The 7,140-nt window shown below is 46.4% G+C and overlaps 1 pseudogene; it reads right to left on the bottom strand.

Moving 5' to 3' along the window:
* Positions 1-762: 762 nt before the first annotated feature.
* On the bottom strand, positions 763-5,955 carry LOC142312801 (general transcription factor II-I repeat domain-containing protein 2B-like; annotated as a pseudogene).
* Positions 5,956-7,140: the final 1,185 nt, after the last annotated feature.

The raw sequence follows: 7,140 nt of genomic DNA, 5'->3' as shown, positions 1-7,140 counted from the left end.
TACACGGCAAAAGGAAGGGCCAGTGACACGCCGAGACTGTCTCATACAATGCATGCGACAATCTCGGAGCAGTAGCGGGCTGATATTCGCGGCTGCGAGAGGGGGGGGGGCCGTAACCATGGCCCTCGCCCTCTGCAGCATGAGAATACCGGCCCGCCGCTGTGTGTTTAATCTCGGCCGGACGTTAAATTACGGCGGAGCACACGCTATTTTTTTTTTTTTTCTTTCTATAAAAGTCCGTTATTAAAATCATGTGTGTAGATGGGTCTGTGTCAGTGTGATGTGTGTTCTGATGCACTGTACATACTTACCAGTTCTATGAGTTGTTTGACATTAATCGACATTCTGGTGTACCACGACATTGTTCTGGATGTTTACAATCTTCACAAAATGGATGCACTTCCTCTTCTTGGGACATCACTTCCTTTGAAACCGCAGGTAACTAGGTCCCGAAACCGCGAAATACCGCAGGGAATAACGCAGTGAACCGCACAGAATTTGCTGCCTGCGTTATTCCCTGCGGGATTTCACGATTAACATTGGAGTCAATGGAGTGAAATCCCGCAGTGATGTGCGGAAAAGAAGTGACATGCACTTGTTTTTGCTGCGGGATTCCCGCAGCAAAACATGCAGCTGTCAAATTCCGCCCAGTGCGCACAGGATTTTTTTTCTCCATAGGATTTGCTGGTGATTCACTGCAGAGATGTTATGAACATTTTCTGCAGAAAATCCGCGGCAAAATCCGGTAAGTGCGCACATAGCCTAAAACTCCAGCAGTGATCCTGATTTAAAACACTCTGCGAGTAGATTGTCAGACTGCAGATCAATGAGTTCAAGCTGGACATCACTGGGTGCATTATCCACACAGCATGTAAAGGGAGAAGAAATCATGTGCATTTCACTCTCAACTGCTTTAAAGTCTTCAAATCTTCTGGAAAATTCATCATGTAGTGCTGTAAACATGGATGAATACTTGCCGAGGTGATCAGCTGATGGTGTGACTTCTTTCAATGTTGGCATGTGAGTGAGAATTTTGCCCTTCAATTGGCTAGAAAGAAACTTCAACTTTCTCATGAAAGTTGTCACCAAGCTCAACATTTCATGTGCAAAGAGGCCTTTGCCTTGCAGCTTGGTATTTAGTTCATTCATTAATGTAGTCACATTAACAGCAAAGGCCAGATCTGCCATCCAGTGCGTATCTCAGAACTCTGGATTTTCTTTGCCTTTCGTCTTGCAAAACTCCTCAATCTGAGCTCTTAGGTCCCGTACTCTTTTAAGCACCTTTCCAAGGCTGAGCCATCTCAGGCTACCATACAGCTGTATGTCACTATATTCACTTTCATGCTCCTCCAACAGTGCAACAAATTGTCTGTGATTCAGTGCTCTTGCCCTGATGAAATTAACTGTCTAAAGGCTGCTTTACACGGTATGACCGATTTGTGCAATTTCACAATCGATCGTACCCGCCCCCGTCCTTTTTGCGTCACGGGCAAATCGCTGCCCGTGTCGCACAAAGTCGGTAACCCCTGTCACACGTACTTACCTCTCGTGCGACCACACTGTGGGCGGCGAACGTCCACTTCCTGCAGTGGGAGGGATGTTCGGCGTCACACGGCCGCCGGCCAATGGAAGCAGAGGGGCAGAGATGAGCGGGACGTAAACATTCCGCCCACCTCCTTCCTTCACATAGCCGGCGGCGGCCGCGTGACGCAGGTGAGCTGCTGTTCATCGTTCCCGGGGTGTCACACGGAGCGGCGTGTGCTACCACGGAAACTATGAACAACTAAATTAAACGATATTATGGAACCTAGCGACCAGTACACTTGTGAGCAATACTGCGTCGCTAGGAGGTGTCACACAGGCCGGCATCGCCAGTGATGCTATATGTGCGTCACAAAAACCATGACCCCAACGATCTATCCCATGATAGATTGTCTGGTGTAAAGCAGCCTTTAGATACATCAACATGGCTGATTTTTAGCACCGACTTGCAAAGTGCTTCCTGATGAATAATGCAATGTAAAAATATCAATTTCTGTTATGGGTTTTTCATTCACTTTATCTTGCATCCGCTTCAAAAGTCCGACATTTTTCCCTGTCAGATTTGGACAGGCACCGGTTGTAACGCTTACTAATTTTGTTCCATTTTAATCCCAGTTTGTCCATGGATGCATTTACTTCGGTGAGCAAATCACTCCCTGTCGTCGTACCTTTTATTGATCACATAGCTGCTAGATCTTCAATCATCTCAAAGTTTTGGTATTCCACGTACAAAGATAAGTAACTGGGCTGTATCACTGACATCACAACTCTCATCCAGAGCCAGGGACAAAAAAATAAAATGATCCACTTTGGTTTGCAGCTGAAGCTCCAAATTGCCCGCGATGTCTTTGACCCGTTTTGTGACGGTTCGCCTGGAGAGGGTCACATTTGCAAACGCTTCTTTTTTTTCTCAGGACCAATTAGCACTGTAGAGTCCACCATACATTCTTTGACAAACTCCCCATCAGAGAATGGCTTACTGTTTCTTGCAATTTTGTGGGATATTACAAAGCTTGTCCTGACGGCTGCATCCCTGTAAGAGTGGAGCTTTGTAAAAAATCCTTGCTGCCTTTGCAGTTTTGCTAGCAAATCTGCAGATGCCCGTGACCTCTCTGTCTCCGTCAAGTTTTTGTATTTCTCTGCATGTTTAGTCTCGTAATGGCGATTCAAATTGTAATCTTTAAACACAGCTATCTGCTCTCCACATACTAAGCACACAGCTTTACCTTTTGGCTTCAGTAAATAAATATTTAGAAGTCCATTCCTTGTTAAAAACTCAGCATTCTACATCAATCTTTTTTTAACGTTAGACATATTTAAGGGTCAACAGCTAACCTTCGCTAATAGTAATACACAGCCAGCTGTTTCCATATAATACTATAGCCCAGCAGAAGTATGCTGCCCCAAGAAGAGAGCACAGACAGCAGCAATAAAGAATCGCGAGTATAATCAGATCTGGGTATGACTGTGTGTGTGTGTGTGTGTGTGTGTGTGTGTGTGTATAACACCCTGTATCCACACTTACTAGATGCGCTCTACATACTTATGTGCTCATTAAACCATTTCAAAAGGAGCCTTAGGAAAAGACATCTTCTCAGTTACCAGCCCCGATCACTCACCACAATTGATAAAAAAAAGGTAGTAGTTGTAGTTATTAAACGTAATGTTCAGAGTGTTGCTGGCGCTGAGCTTATCCTGCAGAAGATGGCCTCTGGCTTGAAGTGGTGTAGAGAAAATATAGGAGAAGCTGGGTCCCACCCTGACTTATGTACAGGGTCTGCACTTAGTGGGGTTATGGCAGCAATAGACGGGAGCAGGACAACATATGACGCGCGGCCAGGCTCTGTAATATCCGACAGTCTACCTGGCAACTGTGTATCTGGACGTGCTGCCCGTCACAAATCCCTAAACATTCTCTGGATTCGGGCAATAACTACATAGCAGGCAGGAAGGACTGATTACTGTAGCACTGTAGTCTCTGAGGTCACGGATCCCTGCAGATACTGCTACACAGCAAGGTATATGGGGTCCAGCTGCAGCATCTCCCTCATGCCGATGGGAGTGCGAATAGGCCCTGTAATGCCGACGCTATCAGGCACTGTAATGACGCTGCAGGGGGCGAGGGAAGAAACACCTAGTACCCCCCCCCCCCCCCACCTGCAGCGTCTCCCTCGCGCGATCAGGCTTTGTAATTACGCTGCAAGGGGAGGAAGCACATAGTACCCCTCCACCTGCAGCAGTCTCCTTTGCGTGATCAGGCTTTGTAATTGCGCTGCAAGGGGAGGAAGCACATAGTACCCCTCCACCTGCAGCGTCTCCCTCGAGTGATCAGGCTTTGTAATTACGCTGCAAGGGGAGGAAGCACATAGCACCCCTCCACCTGCAGCGTCTCCCTCACGTGATCAGGCCTGTAATTACACTGCAGGGGGCGGGTGAGGAAGCACATAGTACCCCGCCCCCTGTAGCGTATGCCTCGCGCGATCAGGCCCTGTACTGATGCTGCATGGGGCGGGGACAGCACACTTGGTAAACCCAGCACCTGCAGCGTCTCCCTCGCGCTGATAGGAGCATGATCAGGCCCTGTAATGACGCTGCAGGGGGCGGGGGAGGAAGTGCGTGGTTCCCGATGTAACTGCTGAAAAGCTCGTAACTGCGAGTGGTACCGGAGTTACATCGGGTACCACACGCTCCCTCCCCCGCCCCAGCCACGCCTCCAACTCTGAGCATGACGGGCGGGCTGGTCACAGACAGGCGGGCCGGATGTGGCCCACGGGCCGCCCCTTGCCCAGGTCTGTCCTACAATCTTCAATCATATCATATGCTCCAGGCAGACATTATCATGCAATCTGCGCTTAGGTACCACACACACTTGCTCTTCCTTAATCATTTTTATCAATTACACCTCATATGGCAGGCTAAGATCTTGGCAAATATGTTATAATCTGCATTCAGTAACATAATCGGTATCTTATTAAACAACATCTCCCTCTCCCCTTTCTTAAATAACACCAACAAGCCTTCCTTCATGCATGCTGACACCAGACAATAACGCACACATAACCTGTAAGAGATGCTGAGAAATTGTCCCAGTACTTTCTATAAAATTCACTAGGTATCAATCATGCCCCGGGGCCTTATATTTTGGTGATTTGCTTACTACCTCATACAACTCCTGCTCAGATATATCACATGCGCACTCTCAGCCAGAACATATTTTTCCTTTGGCAAAATTTGGTCACAGCTTAGAATAAAGCCTTAAAATGGCCAACACAACAGGGTTTTGGGCCATTGTCTGCCTAACGGCCGTCCGGTACGTGTATCTCCCACCACTTCTACCAACCCCTTCCGCTGCTGCGACTAAAAAAACATACCAAAACAACAAATGTATTTTAACCAAAAAGGGAGGGAGAGCGGGAAACAGGTCAGGGTTTTTTTCAGCGAGACCGGAAGCTGGGCAGCGCGGTGACCTATAAGCCGCGGGCGGGGTAAGCGCACGTCACACAACAGGGCACATGGGAGCAGGAGAAGGCTATCTTTTTAAAGGGGACACCTCTTTATTAAACAAACAGGGACCGGCAGTCGGGGCAGCATACCACACTTGGCTGCAGTGCCCCTCATCGGCACATTCATGACTCTTTTTAGCACCACACATTTTCTTTAAGAACCGTGTGCACTTTTCATCCTCCTCCCGAATCCTCACTCTTGACCTGAACATAATTTCTCTCCCACGCTTTTGCATCCAATCATCCACTTCTCTCTTCATCCTTGCTAATTCCATCTTGACATCCACCCCCATAAACTTACAGCTATGCAAGAAGGAAATTCTTCTGTTTTACATGTGCATACAATACCCACTTCTTTTTAGCTTTGCTGTAGCCAAGCCTCATAAAGAAAATCCTCACCCTCCCCTTGGCCCACACCCACCACTGCACAATGTTATTAAACTTTTTTATTCTTACCCAATACGCATATTTCTGGCAAAAAGCCCTGTTCACACTCATATCACCTAACACACTCGCATTCATCCGTCATCTACCTCTACCATACACAAAACCCTCCACCTCAAACACCACACACTCATTCATGGTCCGAAAAACAGACTTTTTCCTTAAAATAATTAACACAATGAATTGTAGGTGAGAAAAAAAAATAGTCCAACCTTGAGCTTGTCAGTGCACCATCTGCATAGTAGGTAAATGGGACTGGTTTTACTGAGACTGCATCACTCAGGGAGAAATCTCCAACAATCCTGTTCCAGAAATTGCCAGTGACATCCACCCTGGACTCTCGTGTACCTGCTCTGGCCTCCTTGGCGAGAATACAATTGAGATCAACAACAATAAACAGGGGTAGTTTACCAGGAAGAAAATACCTCAGGTTTTCAAAAACTGCCATACATTTGTTCTTGTCCATGTTTGCATAAAAGCAAATTAACCTAAACTCCCTTCTTGAATAGGATGGAGTCAAATACACACCTCTTCCATCTTGTATAATAGTCTTTTGCTTCACACAAATGTCTTTGTTTTGGATAATGCCAATCCCATCATTTCTATTCATCCTGAAAAAGGACCAGTATGGTCATCATAATTCCATTTGTTCTTTTGGAAGTTTTGACAATCCATTCTTGCATACAGATCACTGTCTTTAGAGGCCAAATAGTCTAACACAGAAACCTGCTTATTGACACAAACACATGCATTTTGTGAGATGTTTTTAGTTGTAGCATCATAGGCAGGCTGCTTGTTAGAAAGACCAGACATTAGACCATACAGCAAGTTGTTACTGGGAGCTGTAGCAGGTGTACTAAATCGGCCACACCTTCCTCCTCCAGAAAATTAACACTTGGTGATATGGGTACTGCATTGTAAGCTCCAGCAGGGTGTGACTCCTAGCCAGAGTCTGATGACAAGGCAGCAAATTGGTTTAAATTTACAATAATAATAATAATAATAATTTTATTCATTTATATAGCGCTATTAATTCCACAGCGCTTTTACATACATTGGCAACACTGTCCCCATTGGGGCTCACAATCTAGAGTCCCTATCTGTATGTCTTTGGAGTGTGGGAGGAAACCGGAGAACCCGGAGGAAACCCACGCAAACATGGGGAGAACATACAAACTCCTTGCAGATGGTGTCTTTGGTGGGATTCGAACCCAGGACCCCAGCGCTGCAAGACTGCAGTGCTAACCACTGAACCACCGTTCCTTTACAACCTTTCCAAGCATTTTGAGCCCTTCTGCTTAGCTAGCACCTTGACAAATATAGCAGCACTCTCTGATTTAGGCATCCTGCTCCTAGCTCTTTCTTCTTTAGACAGAGTCCACTGAGTATCCATGGATCTGGACAGGGACACAGCCTTCAGATTCTCCACCTGATCAGTAAAATCACCAGAGACTGATGGGAGCTCCACTAATTGGGGCTCCACCACACGAGGTTCCACTGCCACAACAACCAGCTCCTGAGCTTCAGAGTTTCCCTCAGCCACTGAGATATTGCTGTCCTCCAACAAGTGGACAACAGGAGTATAAATAAAACCTCACATTTATTTAAAGAATAAAAACAGCAGCATAAAATAAGCTCCTCCGATCAATGC

This window comes from Anomaloglossus baeobatrachus, chromosome 5 (genome assembly GCF_048569485.1).
Source record: "Anomaloglossus baeobatrachus isolate aAnoBae1 chromosome 5, aAnoBae1.hap1, whole genome shotgun sequence".
Lineage (NCBI taxonomy): Eukaryota > Metazoa > Chordata > Amphibia > Anura > Aromobatidae > Anomaloglossus > Anomaloglossus baeobatrachus.
The sequence above is the reverse complement of the archived record's forward strand: the minus strand, read 5'-3'. Positions and strand labels throughout refer to the sequence as shown.